Genomic DNA, 14,748 nt, shown 5'->3' with positions numbered 1-14,748 from the left:
CCTCTTGGACTGATCTTGTATTCTGCAACTGGACTAGTGGGATTCAACACGGGGTCTCACATATGTGAGGGGCTCCAGTATAGTTTTTCTGGAAGAAGAAAACAATTTTCTTTGTTTTTATTCCTAGATTAGGGTCTGGAGACTCGGAGGCTTCAAAGAGATTTGGGAGGGAGAAGCCTCTACCCCTATCCCCATTCTGTCCTGAACGAGGCTCTACTTCTGTCTGCTGCCTGTAGGACTTACTGCCATCATGCCGCACTGACCACACCACAAGGACCTGCCTACTACCAGGACCAATATTTTTGGCACTGCTGACATCTCTGCACTAACCCTGGACTGTAATATGGACAGTATCCCTGCCTGCTGCCTGAAAAACTGTGTTCGCTGTTGCTGACCAAGTCCCTGCCTGCTGCCTGGACCAGTGATATCCTCCTGTGGACAACTGCGCTTCTAAAACCACAGGTAATCTTTTCTTTACCCTTTGCTCAGCATAATGTATTTGGGGGTGCAATTCTTGGTATGTGCAGGCTATGTGTCCCTGGAACGCCGACGGCGTTTCTTGCATGTTGCGCCTCTGTATTTGGTCAGGCTGTGTAAAAGTCTCACACATGTGGTATCGTTATACTCAGGAGGAGTAGTAGAACGTATTTTGGGGTGTTATTTTTGCTATGTAAATGCTATGCGTTGGAAATATCTTATAAACGGACAACTTTGTGTAAAAAAAAAAATGCGTTTTCATTTTTTTCCACATTTTCCGAAAACTTCTGGAAAAAAATGAACCATTGAAAAGACTCATTATGCCTCAGATTATACGTTGGGGTGTTAGCTTTCCAAAATGGGGTCATTTTCTGGACGTTTCCATTGCCCCGGTGTTCCAGGGCCTTCAAAACTGTAATAGGTGGTTGAGAAATGAAATGTGTAATTTATGCTCTTAGGCTTCATGCACACGAGACGCAGATGCAAACGCTGCTGCACACATGTTGAAACCGGCGTTTTGCCGCGATTTTTACCGCGATTTAGCGGCGTTTTACCGCGTTTGCGTCTAGAAGCGTTTAGTTAAGCTAACATCATAGACCCTCCCCAGCTCAAAAATTAACTATTTCAGCAATTTTGTGAGACCAGAGTGAGTAGCAGCAGCTGTGAGAGCTGCAGTGTACTTGTATTTAGCGTGTCACTTGCCACGGCACCTGCCACAAGTTGTGGATTGTCCACTTGCCACGTGACTTGCCACATCACCTGCCACGTCACTTGCCATGTCATCTGCCACAAGTTGTGGATTGTCCAACTGCCACGTCACCTGCCACAAGTTGTGGATTGTCCACTTGCCACGTGACTTGCCACATCACCTGCCACGTCACTTGCCACGTCACCTGCCACAAGTTTTGGATTGTCCACTTGCCACGTCACTTGCCACAAGTTGGGGATTGTCCACTTGCCACATCACCTGCCACAAGTTGTGGATTGTCCACTTGCCACGTCACTTGCCACATCACCTGCCACGTCACTTGCCACGAGATGTGGATTGTCCACTTTCCACGTCATCTGCCATGCCACCTGCCACAAGCTGTGGATTGTCCACTTGCCATGTCACCAGCCACATCACCTGCCACACGTTGTGGATTGTCCACTTGCCACGTGACTTGCCACATCACCTGCCACGTCACTTGCCACATCACCTGCCACAAGTTGTGGATTTTCTACTTGCCACGTGACTTGCCACATCACCTGCCACGTCACTTGCCACGTCACCTGCCACAAGTTTTGGATTGTCCACTTGCCACGTCACTTGCCACGTCACTTGCCACAAGTTGGGGATTGTCCACTTGCCACATCACCTGCCACAAGTTGTGGATTGTCCACTTGCCACGTCACTTGCCACATCACCTGCCACGTCACTTGCCACGAGATGTGGATTGTCCACTTGCCACGTGACTTGCCACATCACCTGCCACGTCACTTGCCACATCACCTGCCACGTCACTTGCCACAAGTTGTGGATTGTCCACTTGCCACGTCACCTGCCACGACACCTGCCACAAGTTGTGGATTGTCCACTTGCCACGTCACTTGCCACGTCACCTGCCACAAGTTGGGGATTGTCCACTTGCCACATCACCTGCCACATCACCTGCCACAAGTTGGGGATTGTCCACTTGCCACGTCACTTGCCACATCACCTGCCACGTCACTTGCCATGAGATGTGGATTGTCCACTTGCCACGTGACTTGCCACATCACCTGCCACGTCACTTGCCACATCACCTGCCACAAGTTGTGGATTGTCTACTTGCCACGCAAGTGGACAATCCACAACTTGTGGCAAGTGACGTGGCAGGTGATGTGGCAAGTGACGTGGCAAGTAGACAATCCACAACTTGTGGCAGGTGATGTGGCAAGTGACGTGGCAGGTGATGTGGCAAGTCACGTGGCAAGTGGACAATCCACATCTCGTGGCAAGTGACGTGGCAGGTGATGTGGCAAGTGACGTGACGTAGCATTTACATAGCAAAAATAACACCCCAAAATACGTTCTACTACTCCTCCTGAGTATAACGATACCACATGTGTGAGACTTTTACACAGCCTGACCAAATACAGAGGCGCAACATGCAAGAAACGCCGTCGGCGTTCCAGGGACACATAGCCTGCACATACCAAGAATTACACCCCCAAATACATTATGCTGAGCAAAGGGTAAAGAAAAGATTACCTGTGGTTTTAGAAGCGCAGTTGTCCACAGGAGGATATCACTGGTCCAGGCAGCAGGCAGGGACTTGGTCAGCAACAGCGAACACAGTTTTTCAGGCAGCAGGCAGGGATACTGTCCATATTACAGTCCAGGGTTAGTGCAGAGATGTCAGCAGTGCCAAAAATATTGGTCCTGGTAGTAGGCAGGTCCTTGTGGTGTGGTCAGTGCGGCATGATGGCAGTAAGTCCTACAGGCAGCAGACAGAAGTAGAGCCTCGTTCAGGACAGAATGGGGATAGGGGTAGAGGCTTCTCCCTCCCAAATCTCTTTGAAGCCTCCGAGTCTCCAGACCCTAATCTAGGAATAAGAAAACAAAGAAAATTGTTTTCTTCTTCCAGAAAAACTATACTGGAGCCCCTCACATATGTGAGACCCCGTGTTGAATCCCACTAGTCCAGTTGCAAGTTGTGGATTGTCCACTTGCCACGTGACTTGCCACATCACCTGCCACGTCACTTGCCACGTCACCTGCCACAAGTTTTGGATTGTCCACTTGCCACGTCACTTGCCACGTCACTTGCCACAAGTTGGGGATTGTCCACTTGCCACATCACCTGCCACAAGTTGTGGATTGTCCACTTGCCACGTCACTTGCCACATCACCTGCCACGTCACTTGCCACGAGATGTGGATTGTCCACTTGCCACGTGACTTGCCACATCACCTGCCACGTCACTTGCCACATCACCTGCCACAAGTTGTGGATTGTCTACTTGCCACGTCACTTGCCACATCACCTGCCACGTCACTTGCCACAAGTTGTGGATTGTCCACTTGCCACGTCACCTGCCACAAGTTGTGGATTGTCCACTTGCCACGTCACTTGCCACGTCACCTGCCACAAGTTGTGGATTGTCCACTTGCCACGTCACTTGCCACGTCACCTGCCACAAGTTGGGGATTGTCCACTTGCCACATCACCTGCCACAAGTTGTGGATTGTCCACTTGCCACGTCACTTGCCACATCACCTGCCACGTCACTTGCCACGAGATGTGGATTGTCCACTTGCCACGTGACTTGCCACATCACCTGCCACGTCACTTGCCACATCACCTGCCACAAGTTGTGGATTGTCTACTTGCCACGTCACTTGCCACATCACCTGCCACGTCACTTGCCACGTCACCTGCCACAAGTTGTGGATTGTCCACTTGCCACGTCACCTGCCACGACACCTGCCACAAGTTGTGGATTGTCCACTTGCCACGTCACTTGCCACGTCACCTGCCACAAGTTGGGGATTGTCCACATCACCTGCCACGTCACTTGCCACATCACCTGCCACAAGTTGTGGATTGTCCACTTGCCACGTCACTTGCCACATCACCTGCCACGTCACTTGCCACAAGATGTGGATTGTCCACTTTCCATGTCACCTGCCATGCCACCTGCCACAAGTTGTGGATTGTCCACTTGCCACGTCACCAGCCACATCACCTGCCACAAGTTGTGGATTGTCCACTTGCCACGTGACTTGCCACATCACCTGCCACATCACCTGCCACAAGTTGTGGATTGTCCACTTGCCACGTCCCTTGCCACGTCCCCTGCCACGTCACCTGCCACAAGTGGATTGTCCACTTGCCACGTCACCTGCCACAAGTTGTGGATTGTCCACTTGCCACGTCACTTGCCACGTCACCTGCCACAAGTTAGGGATTGTCCACATCACCTGCCACGTCACTTGCCACATCACCTGCCACAAGTTGTGGATTGTCCACTTGCCACGTCACCTGCCACGTCACTTGCCACAAGATGTGGATTGTCCACTTTCCATGTCACCTGCCATGCCACCTGCCACAAGTTGTGGATTGTCCACTTGCCACGTCACCAGCCACATCACCTGCCACAAGTTGTGGATTTCCACTTGCCACGTGACTTGCCACATCACCTGCCACATCACTTGCCACGTCACCTGTCACAAGTTGTGGATTGTCTACTTGCCACGTCACTTGCCACCTGCCATGTCACTTGCCACAAGCTGTGGATTGTCCACTTGCCACGTCACCTGTCACGTCACTTGCCACGTCACCTGCCACAAGTTTTGGATTGTCCAATTGCCACGTCACTTGCCACGTCAGCTGCCACGTCACTTGCCACAAGATGTGAATTGTCCACTTGTCACATCACCTGCCACATCACTTGCCACATCACCTGCCACAAGTTGTGGATTGTCCACTTGCCACGTCACTTGCCACATCACCTGCCACGTCACTTGCCACGAGATGTGGATTGTCCACTTGCCACGTCACTTGCCACGTCACCTGCCACTTCACTTGCCACGTCACCTGCCACAAGTTTTGGATTGTCCACTTGCCACGTCACTTGCCACGTCAGCTGCCACGTCACTTGCCACAAGATGTGGATTGTCCACTTGCCACGTCCCTTGCCACGTCCCTTGCCACGTCACCTGCCACAAGTGGATTGTCCACTTGCCACATCACTTGCCACATCACCTGCCACAAGTTGTGGATTGTCCACTTGCCACGTCCCCTGCCACGTTACCTGCCACAAGTGGATTGTCCACTTGCCACATCACCTGCCACAAGTTGTGGATTGTCCACTTGCCACGTCACCTGACACAAGTTGTGGATTGTCCACTCGCCACGTCACTTGCCACATCCCCTGCCACAAGTGGATTGTCCACTTGCCACGTCACTTGCCACGTCCCCTGCCACAAGTGGATTGTCCACTTGCCACGTCACTTGCCACGTCACCTGCCACAAGTTATGGATTGTCCACTTGCCACGTCACATGCCAGTCACCTGCCACAAGTTGTTGATTTTCCACTTGCCATGTCACCTGCCAGGTCACTTGCCGCGTCACCTGCCAGGTCACTTGCCATGTCACCTGCCACAAGTTGTGGATTGTCCACTTTCCACGTCACTTGCCACTTCACCTGCCACGTCACTTGCCACAAGTTGTGGATTGTCCACTTGCCACATCACTTGCCACCTGCCATGTCACTTGCCACAAGTTGTGGATTGTCCACTTGCCACGTCACTTGCCACCTGCCATGTCACTTGCCACAAGTTGTGGATTGTCCACTTGCAATTGCAATTGTTTAAAATATTTTTCTAATGGTTTTTCATCATTTGCAATCATTTTTGAGATTTTTAATGTAAAAAAAAAGGTCACCTTTAAAAACGCATATAAACGCAAACGCGGCTAAACGCGGTAGCGGCGTTTTGCCGCGTTTTGCGTCTGAAACGTGGAAATTTTTGTTTCTGAACGCATTTTTTTGCTTCTGGAAAAACGAGACTAAACGCAACTGCATAAAAACGGAAAAAAACGAGACTGTGTGCATGGACACATAGGATAACATTGAATGAGTTCAGGGGCAGTTGAAAAAACTGTCCAACTGCATCTGAACGCGCGTTTAACTGCGTCTCGTGTGCATGAGGCCTTAGAATGCCTGAAGGTGCTACTTCAAAATTAGGCCTCTGTATGTGGTCAGGCTGTGTAAAAGTCTCATACATTTGGTATCGTTATACTCAGGAGGAGTAGGAGAATGTATTTTGGGGTGTTATTTGTGGTATGCACATTCCGTGTGGGAGAAATAAGCTATTACAATGAAAATTTTGTGAAAAAAAAAATCGTAATTTTGCAAAGAATTATGGGAAAAAATGACAACTTAAAATAACTAACCATGCCTCTTACTAAATACATTGGAATGTCTACTTTCCAAAAAGGGGTCATTTGGGGGGCATTTGTACTTTCCTGGCTTGTTAGGGTCTCAAGAATGGAGATAGGCCTTAGTACATCAGATGTGATCTTTTTTTGCAAATCTTTATGATTTGCACCATAGCTTGTAGACTCTATAAATTTCACACAGATCATATAATATGCAAAAATTTGGGTTATTTTTACCAAAGATGTGTAGTAGTATAAATTGTGGCCAAAATTTATGAAGAAAAATTGCTAATTTGCTAAATTTTGTCACAGAAACGAAGAAAAATTCATTTTTTTTCAAAATTGTCGGTCTTTTTTCATTTATAGCGCAGAAAATAAAAAACCGAGAGGTGATCAAATACCACCAAAAGAAAGCTCTATTGGTATGAAGAAAATGACAAAAAAATCATTTGGTTACAGTGTTGCATGACTGAGTAATTGTCATTCAAAATGTGAGAGCACTGAAAGCTGAAAATTGGTCTGGGACTGAGGGGGGTTTAAGTGCCCAGTAAGCAAGTGGTTAAAAAAAAAAAACACAACACATTTTTTCCTCAGTTTAGGCCGATATGTATTCTTCTACATATTTTTGGTAAAAAAAAAATTGCAATAAGCGTATATTGATTGTTTTGCGCAAAAGTTATAGCCCCTACAAAATAGGGGATAGATTTACGGCATTTTTATTATTTATTTTTTTACTAGTAATGGCGGTGATCGGGACTGTGCCATTGAGGCAGACAGATTGACACCATTTTGGAACCATTGACATTTATACAGTGATCAGTGCTATAAATATGCACCGATTACTGTGTAAATGTCACTGGCAGGCACGGAGTTAACACTAGAGGGCGATCAAGGTGTTAAATGTGTAACCTACAGAGTGATTCTAACTGGGGGGGGGGGGGGGGAATGGGAATGACTAGGGGAGGAGACCGATCGGTGTTCCTATATATTAGGAACACATGATCTGTCTCCTCTCCCCTGACAGAATGTGGATCTGTGTGTTTAACCACTTGCAGACCGGACCAATTTGCGATTCGGCACTGCGTCACTTTAACTGACAATTGCGCGGTCGTGCGACGTGGCTCCCGAACAAAATTGACGTCCTTTTTTTCCCCACAAATAGAGCTTTCTTTTGGTGGTATTTGATCACCCCTGCGGTTTTTATTTTTTGCGCTATAACCAAAAATAGAGCGACAATTTTGAAAAAAAACGCATTATTTTTTACTTTTTGTTATAATAAATATCCCCCAAAAATATATAAAAAAAACATTTTTTTCCCTCAGTTTAGGCCGATACGTATTCTTCTACATATTTTTTTTCTTTTACCAAAATCGCAATAAGCGATTATTGATTGGTTTGCGCAAAAGCTATAGCGTTTACAAAATAGGGATAGTTTTATAGCATTTTTATTAATCATTTTTTATTATTTTATTTTTTTTACTAGTAATAGCGGCGATCAGCGATTTTTATTGTGACTGCAACATTGTGGGGGACCCATCGGACATTTTTGACACATTTATGGGACCATTGTCATTTATACAGTAATCACTGCTATATAAATGCAGTGATTCCTGTGTAAATGACACTGGCAGTGAAAGGGTTAACCAGTGGGTGGCAGTGTAGGGGTTAAGTGTTCCTAGGGGTGTGTTACTAACTGTGGGGGGGGTTGGGCTTTCATTTAGTGAACACTGATCTCTGCTCCAATCACATGGAGCAGAGATCAGCGTCACTAGTTGCTAGGCAGAATGGAGAAATGTTGTTTACACAGCATTTCCTCCATTCGGCCACTCCGTGAGACGATCGCGGGGATGCCCGCGGCGATCGAGTCCGCGGGTCCCGCAACCGGACTCACGGGGGTCCCGACCAGCGCGGGAGCGCGCCGCCGCCGGCGCTTCCGATGGCAGGGCGGCATTGAATATTGGACGTACCTGTACGCCAATATGCCTGCCCGTGCCATTCTGTCGACGTACATCATCGTGCGCTGGTCGGGAAGTGGTTAAACACACAGATCCACGTTCCTGTTCTGTCACCAGCAATCGCAGGTGCCCGGCGAACATCGCGGCCGCCAGGCATGCGTATCGGCTGCTGAGTGATGGGGTGGCACACGCGCATCCCCTTTACTGCCGGGAAGCCAAGGACATCATTTGACAATATGTAGGTATTGAAGTGGTATATTATCTATATATATACACATACACTCTGCCGTTAGAACCACTAACGACAAAAAAATAAAACTTAATAAACTGTTATTATTCAATAATAAACAGCCAAACAAAAAATAATAATTATATCCCAATTTTTAAAAAAAATGTGTGTGTGTGTGTGTGTGTGTGTATATATATATATATGTTAAAAATAAATAAAAGCTCATGGAAAAGCTAAAAAAGTTGAAAAACCTAGCAACAAATCATGTAACAGGTAATGTTTTCTCTACTGGCTAATAAAAAAAAATGCAAACGCTCATAAATGCTGCATAAAAAAAACACACAAAATGTGAATAAAAATGCAACAAAGTCGTGCATAGTCGCTCAGGTGTGAATGCAGCCTTATGCCCCGTACACACGTTACAATTATCGGACCACAAAAGTCGCTTTTGGACAGATCGTTCAATAATCTGATCGTTAGTACGCAGCTTTCGACAGCCGATTACGACAGTCCGTCCAACCAAATCCGAAGGGACAAACAGGAAAACTTTGGTCGGATGACAGCCCAGCGTATGACAATCGTATAGCCAGTACAGTATGCGTCCGATAAAAGTCATTCGACAAACACCACGCATGATCGGAAACACAAAAATAAACCAGACGGACACACGGGTCACACATATTTGGCATCATTTAAAATACGTAGCTACGCACAACGGAAGATTTTTCCAGAATCGTACGACAAAAATCTTACACACATTTTGCACTGTTGTATTCGATCTTAGTTGTATACAACAAAATGTGAACGATCTGTCTTACGATAATCGGAACGTGTGTACGGGGCATTATGCTGGGTTCTATAGAACGCATCTCACAGCAGCAGTCCGGTGCATCTCCATTCACAGTATCAGGTCCGATTTCAACCTGAATTTTGGGCTGAATTCGGACCTAAAACAGACCAAAAGATGCGCAGCGCTCTTGTGCAATTCTCGCTGGAGCCGCTGTGGAGATGTGCGAATCGGCTCCATAGAGAGTCACTCACAATCTCCTGCTATGCAAAGTGTATACGGGGGAAACCCACATCCAATTTGCAATAGCGTGAGCCCATCCTTAGTGAAAGCACCTCACAGTAAACACAAACACTGGTTAGGCACACATTTAACCCTTTGATTGTCCCTGATGTTAACCCCTTCCCTGACAGTGTCATTAGTACAGTGACCGTGCATATTTATAGCACTGATCACTGTATTTGTGTCACTGGTCCCCACAAAGTGGCAGTTAGTGTCAGACCGACCGCCACAATATCACTGTCCCGCTATAAATCTCTGATTACTGGCAAGGATGATCTCCGGCGCGTTCGCCCACCCCACGTGCAGAGCCCGCCAGGAAGTCGGCACTGCGCTGATCACAGGCATTTCCCGATGTGCGGCTGCAGAGATCGGGACAATGTCTCACTGCCTGTGAGCAGCGAAGTGCCGATTTCCAGACGGGCTCTGCACGCGGGGTGTGCGAACGCGCCAGGGCTCATCCTTAATCACTGGTAAGAAAATAAATTAATTAAATAATCATATGCCATAGTTTGTAGACGCTGTAACTTTTGCGCAAACCAATCAATATACCCTTATTGGGATTTTTTTCACCAAAAACATGTAGCAGAATCCATATTGACCTAAATTGATGAGGAGATTCGACTTTTGACTTTTCTGTATGGAATGTGTTATATAGCAGATAAGTAAGTAAGAAATATTTGCTTTTCAAAATTGTCGCTCATTTTTTTTTTTTGTTTATAGTGCAAAAAATTTAAACCTCAGGAGGTTATCAAATACCACCAAAAGAAAGCTTGTGGAGAGAAAAGGACATGAATTTTATTTGGGAACACCGTCGCACGACGGCGCAATTGTCAGTTAAAATAATGCAGTGCCGTATCGCAAAAAATGGCCTGGTCATAAAAGGGGGGCGAGGGGGTAAATCTTATGGAGGTCAAGTGGTTAAACACCCCTGTCAGTGTTAAATGGTTTGTTTCATCCCTGTAAACTGCTGGAGGGTTTGTGCTGTGAAAAACAACAGACTTGCTGGCTGGATCACCAGATGAAAATAGAAGAAAGAGAGCCTAATACAAGGAAACAAATGCGGCCAGCACATCTAAGGCTCCATTCACACCTAAGCGCGCTGCAGCGACACCTAGGATTGCCACCTCATCCTTTTAAACCCAAAAACATATGAATTACACAGGCTCTGTGGCCAAATGAGGTGGTAATTAAAGCGGGATTCCACCCTAAAGTGGAACCTCCGCTGATCGGATCCCTCCCCCCCTCCGGTGTCACAATTGACACCTTTCAGGAGGGAGGGGGGTGGAGATACCTGACAAAGACAGGTATTTTCACCCACTTCCGGGCATAGACTCCCGTGGGAGTCTACGCCATTTCCTGCCCTGCCGCGCTGTCTGCTGGGACACACACGGGTCCCAGTGGCAGCGCGGAGATTTCCTATTGCGCGGCGCGGCTCGCGCATGCGCAGTAGGGAACCGGGAAGTGAAGCCGATTCGCTTCACTTCCTGATTCCCTCACCTAGAATGGTGACGACAGCAGCCGAGAGCCGAGCGATCGATCGGCCTCGGCATCGCTGGAACCCGGGACAGGTGAGTGTCCATTTGTTAAAAGTCAGCAGCTTTAGTATTTATAGCTGCTGGCTTTTAATATTTTTTTTTTTTGGTGGAATCCCTCTTTAAACTCTCTGGGTGCCTTATCTGCATTAAATTAGCCTCAGAACCTGTGTGATTCATGTGTTCGGGTTTAACCACATGCCGACCAGCCACCGCAGTTGTACTGCAGCAGAATGGCTCGGCTGGGCGAAACAAAGTTATGTAACGTCGCTTTTCCCTGTGGCCACTAGGGGTGCCCCCCCCAGCCGATGGGAGTGCCCGGTGGTCTCGATCGCCAATGAGTCACGGAGAACCCAGAACTGTGTGTGTAAAACACAGTTTGCGGTTCTCTGAGGGGAGAACTAACAGGTCTGTTCATACAGATTATGAACAGCGATCTGTCATCTCCCCTGCACAGTCCCCTCCCCCCCTTTAGTTAGAACCCAAACTAGAACACACTAACCCCCTTCACTGCCCCCCTAGCGTTAACTTCTTCACTGCCGGTGACATTTTTACAATAATCAATGCATTTTTAATCGCATTGATCGCTGTATTCATGCAAATGGTCCCAAAAATTAGTCAAAATTGTCCGATGTGTCCGCCATAATGTCACAGTCACGATAAAATAAATAAATTAAGAAAATAATTTTAAAAATCGCAGATCGCCGCCATTACTAGTAAAAAAATAATAATAATAAAAATGCTATAAATCTATTCCCTGTTTTGAAGATGCTATAACTTTTGCGAAAACCAATCAATAAACATTTATTGCGATTTATTTATTTTTTTACCAAAAATATGTAGAAGAATACATATCGGCCTAAACTGAGGGGAAAAAAAAAATGTTTATATATTTTTTTTTATTTGATTTTTTATTTTTTTATATATTTTTGGGGATATTTAGTATAACAAAAAGTAAAAAATAATGCGTTTTTTTCAAAATTGTTGATTTATTTTGTTTATAGTGCAAAAAATAAAAACCACAGGGGTGATAAAATACCACAATAAGAAAGCTCTATTTGTGGGGGGGGGGGGGGGGGATGTCAATTTTGTTTGGGAGCCACATCGCACGACTGCGCAATTGTCATTTAAAGCAACGCTGTGCCGAATCGCACAAAGTGCTCTGGTCAGCAAGGGGGTAAAATTTTCCGGGGCTGAAGCATTTAAAGGGAGGAGGTGACAACTCTAGCGACACCTGCTGCACTGCGGTTTTTTATGATGTGTTTTTGCAGCAGCCTCTGTCCACTCTTAAAACTCAGCATAGAAGTTCATGTACCAAATGTTGTCAGTCAGACAATCACTGCAAAATCGCACCGCGTTTGGGTTCCATTAAGAAATAACAGCATTGTAAATGCATGTTTTGTCTGGATCCTGCGATCGCGGGCACAATCACGCGGTCCTAGCTGCACTTCCAGTACTCTCCGGTGTGAATGGAGCCGAAGAATTGGTAAGCTGCGATATAATAAACGTGCGCTCTCGGCTTTAGTTCTGCTTTAAGGCCCAATGCCCACTGGGCAGAATAAAATGGCGCTTTAACAGGCATTCAGTATTTTTTTGTCAGCCTATAGACGCACCTATCCGTCCGCGCACACGGGCGTCCTAGAAGAGCGATTACAGGCTGAAAAAAAATAAAATAATCACCAGCGCATTCATGGGAAGAGCGATTGGGCAGAAAAAAAAAAAACACATGATTGCGCATAAACCTGCGTTAACGCTAAACGTGTTCAGATGTATTCTAATGGGCAGAAAAAAATAAAATAATAATTTTGGCCAACAGAATAAATCAACAATAAACGCGTGAGTAAAATTCGCCTTTTTACTGCGTTCTGTAAGCGTCTTTTCCTGCCGGGTGCACAGGTGTTGGAGAAGCTAAGCAGAATGAGGAATATTAGAAGACAGGAATACATGGGGAGCGCCTCACACCGCCTGCTGGTACATGTGGTGCCTGTGCGCGCTCTCCGGTAAGTGGTGTCCGGTTGATTTACCTGCTGAGGTGCGGAGCTCAGTCCCGGGATATGGACGGTGAGGATCTCCTGGATACAATGTATACAAAATAGCCCCCGCCCACTACAACTTCCACACACGTGAGAGCCCGGCCATTCAAAACTCCATGGAAGCTCCGCCCGTGTACGGTGAAAGGAGAGCGCTGATTGGCTGGCCGCCGTGCGTTGACGGTTGGCAGTTGTATACAGAGTTGTGCTCATTGTTTTCAGGAAGTTGCAGAGGAGAAGGGAGGGAGAGGAGAGCTCAGTGAGATCTTCTATTCAGAAGAGGATTCTGCATGGCTCTGTATGTGACCGCAGCTACTGTATACTATGGAAGTGACCACACATCTCCACACTATCCTCATGTATTCTATGGAAGTGACCACACATCTCCACACTATCCTCATGTATTCTATGGAAGTGACCACACATCTCCACACTGACACTGTCCTCTTATGTATTTCATGGAGGTGACCACACATCTCCACACTGTCAAAGTGACTACGTTTGGTGGCATAATGACTGCGTTTGATGGCACAGTGGCTGCATTTGATGGGCACAGTGGCTGCGTTTGATGGCACAGTGGCTGCAAATGAAGGGCACAGTGGCTGCATTTGGCACAGTGGTTGTGTTTGATGGTACAGTGGTAGCAATTGATGGGCACAGTGGCTGCGATTGATGGTGCAGTGAGGCTGCAATTCATGGTGTTTTTTTCAGTTTGTTTGCACCCCCCCCCCCCCCCCAAAAAAAAACATTCAGCACCAGCCGCCACTGCTCCCAACTGTCCTTTCATGTATTTCATGGAGATGACCACACATATCCATACTGTCCTCTCATGTATTCCATCGACGTGACCACACCACACAGCTCCCAACTGTCCTCTCATGTATTTCATGGAAGTCACCACACATCGCCACACTGTCCTCTCATGTATTCCATGGAGGTGACCACACATCTCCACACTGACAGTGTCCTCTCATGTATTCCATGGAAGTCACCACACAACTCCACACTGTCAAAGTGGCTACGTTTGGTGACATAATGACTGCGTTTGATGGCACAGTGGCTGCATTTGATGGGCACAGTGGCTGCGTTTGATGGCACAGTGGCTGCAAATGATGGGCACAGTGGCTGTGTTTGATGGGCACAGTGGCTGCATTTGGCACAGTGGCGGCAATTGATGGGCACAGTGGCTGTGATTGATGGTGCAGTGAGGCTGCAATTCATGGTGTTTTTTTTTTTTTCAGTTTGTTTGCACCCCCCCCAAAAAAAAAAAACATTCAGCACCAGCCGCCACTGCTCCCAACTGTCCTTTCATGTATTTCATGGAGATGACCACACATATCCATACTGTCCTCTCATGTATTCCACCAACATGACCACACCACACAGCTCCCAACTGTCCTCTCATGTATTGCATAGAGGTGACGACACATCTCCACACTGTCCTCTCATGTATTCCATGGAAGTCACCACACATCTCCCAACTGTCCTCTCATGTATTCCATGGAAGTCACCACACATCTCCCAACTGTCCTCTCATGTATTCCTTGGAA

The 14,748-nt window shown here is 46.9% G+C and overlaps 1 protein-coding gene across 2 annotated transcripts in view; it reads right to left on the bottom strand.

The window, feature by feature from the left end:
* LOC143997335 (uncharacterized) overlaps nucleotides 1-13,318 on the bottom strand; it is a 585,170-nt gene extending 571,852 nt beyond the window's left edge. For both annotated transcript variants that reach the window (XM_077492911.1, XM_077492912.1), the window contains exon 1: nucleotides 13,193-13,318. The gene's annotated coding sequence lies outside the window, so the exon portion shown is untranslated. The remainder of the gene's footprint in view (nucleotides 1-13,192) is intronic.
* Nucleotides 13,319-14,748: the final 1,430 nt, after the last annotated feature.

The sequence above is a fragment of the Lithobates pipiens genome, unplaced genomic scaffold (assembly GCF_037356315.1).
Source record: "Lithobates pipiens isolate NorthernLeopardFrog02 unplaced genomic scaffold, aLitPip1_a1.2 Scaffold_19, whole genome shotgun sequence".
Taxonomy (NCBI): domain Eukaryota; kingdom Metazoa; phylum Chordata; class Amphibia; order Anura; family Ranidae; genus Lithobates; species Lithobates pipiens.
This window is presented reverse-complemented; position numbering and strand designations above follow the sequence as displayed.